Source organism: Palaemon carinicauda, chromosome 6 (genome assembly GCF_036898095.1).
Source record: "Palaemon carinicauda isolate YSFRI2023 chromosome 6, ASM3689809v2, whole genome shotgun sequence".
NCBI lineage: Eukaryota > Metazoa > Arthropoda > Malacostraca > Decapoda > Palaemonidae > Palaemon > Palaemon carinicauda.
Window position 1 is genome coordinate 12,143,565 of NC_090730.1, and position 2,081 is coordinate 12,145,645.

A 2,081-nucleotide genomic window follows, 5' to 3' on the forward strand; every position below is an offset into this window, starting at 1 on the left:
GCAAGATAATAATAACAATCCGTTAGACAGATAAAGCCTTTCTTAATATAGATTATTTTCAATTCTCATATAAAAGAGTATGTCTTCTCAATCGTATTTTGATTATTGCAGCCCTTTTCGATGATATTTCATAAATCTCTCTCTCTCTCTCTCTCTCTCTCTCTCTCTCTCTCTCTCTCTCTCATTTAGCGTCACTACTGCACTGATATCTTTTTTAAAGTTTCCTGAGTCAAACTCGCCATTAATGTCTGTTTTTTATTACTTAATCTTTTTCTTTTTGTCTCGAGTGTTTTAACACAATCATTCTTTTTACAAAATTGACAGGTAATCCAGTAATTTCAACTCTTTTGATAAACACTGTGGTCAAACGGAAAATATCCCCTAAAAAGTGTAGAGAGAAAGTTTTCGTTAAGCAAGAGAAAGAAAAAGATATGTAAAAACATAAATGTTCTATAAGTATAATATTACTTTTTCGTATTTTCTCTCTGGTCATTGTAGTCTCAGCTATTGTAGAAGAGGCATTTTGAGTGTTAGGACTGAAGGGTAAACATTGACAGTTTGACAAAGCCCGAATGAAAGCAAACAATAATTTCCTGGCACCATTAAATGTCAATGCTCGTCATTGCATATCTTTGTGGCAAAACCTCTCTGTTTCGATTAACAAACTTGAACGTTTTAATCTTCCTGATATTCTATACGATTATTACCTTGTCAGTCCTTCAAAATATTAAGATAAACCAATAAAAATCAAAAAAAAAAAGAAAGCAAATGTGTTTTTCCTCTTCTTGTGTGAAAGATGATGGGTATATAATTCCCTCATGAAATGTTATGATGTTTCTTCTTCCATCTCAAATCCTGTTCCTGATTTGCTTTCATAAGACGCAGCATTTCTGAGGCTCACCTGATTGCCAGCAAGACATCATTTTCGTATTTTCTCCTCTATATTTATTATTTATAAAAGTCAACGAAAACAACATTCGATGAATTGAAAAGATAATAGTTGAGTATAAGATACTTATTGATAAAAAGGAAAACGTATCGAGAGAGAGAGAGAGAGAGAGAGAGAGAGAGAGAGAGAGAGAGAGAGATTTAAAGTTAGATGACGCATAGATGTATACAGACTTAGTCTCTGTCTTCAACACTATCGTGATTTACCTTCAGTCATGTATGTGTATATTTATCCATGTGTTTATAACTATTTTTAATACACTTGGCAGATGTTGCACATTTCAAAACCAATAATCTTAGAATTTTTTCAACGAAATCCCTGACTCTGCTTCGAATGTTCAACTCTTAATGGATGTCTTTATTTGGGATCACTCACGGAGTGGGAAGAAAGAAGGGAGACATCTTTCTAAGGACACCTCTGTCTCCGGCATATTCCAAACAGACCATTGGCTTACAGAGTCTCAGCAATATCAATAAACTTTTGGCGATATAATCTCCCTCCTTCAATCCATAGTTTATCGCAAGCTCAGTTGCATAAACTAGGGTTGTGGTGGCCGATGTGGTAACGTCCCTGACTGATAAACACCAGACTGAGGTTTGAGTCCCGCTCGAACTCGATAAGTTCTTTGGTCGCTGCAACCTCACCATCCTTGTGAGCTAAGGATGGGGGTTTTAGGGGAACCCATAGGTCTATCTGCGGGGTCATAAGGAACCATTGTCTGGCCTTGCTAGTCTTAGCTTGGGTGGAGAGGTCGCTTGAGCCCTAATCATATGTATAAATGGTCAGTTTCTAGGGCATTGTCCTAATCGGTAGGGCAATGTCACTGTCCCTTGCCTCTGTCATTTATGAGCGCCTTTAAACCTTTAAACTAGAAGCAATGTATATCAGTGATTAGCATTTTCTGTCAATAGACAGAATTGAGGGTTTCTCCGATAATGCCAGTCAAGTTGACATCGATCAAATGACCTTTAAGCGTCAGAAGAGGTCAAAGGAGGTCACTACTGCGAGTACTTGGGGTGATGGCCCTCGATACAGATTTCTTTGTGGTTGAGAATTTTTTTTTTTTAAGTTCGATAAAATTTCAGAGTGTTTTTAATCATTTATATGTATTGCATCTGTCCCATTGTTTTTC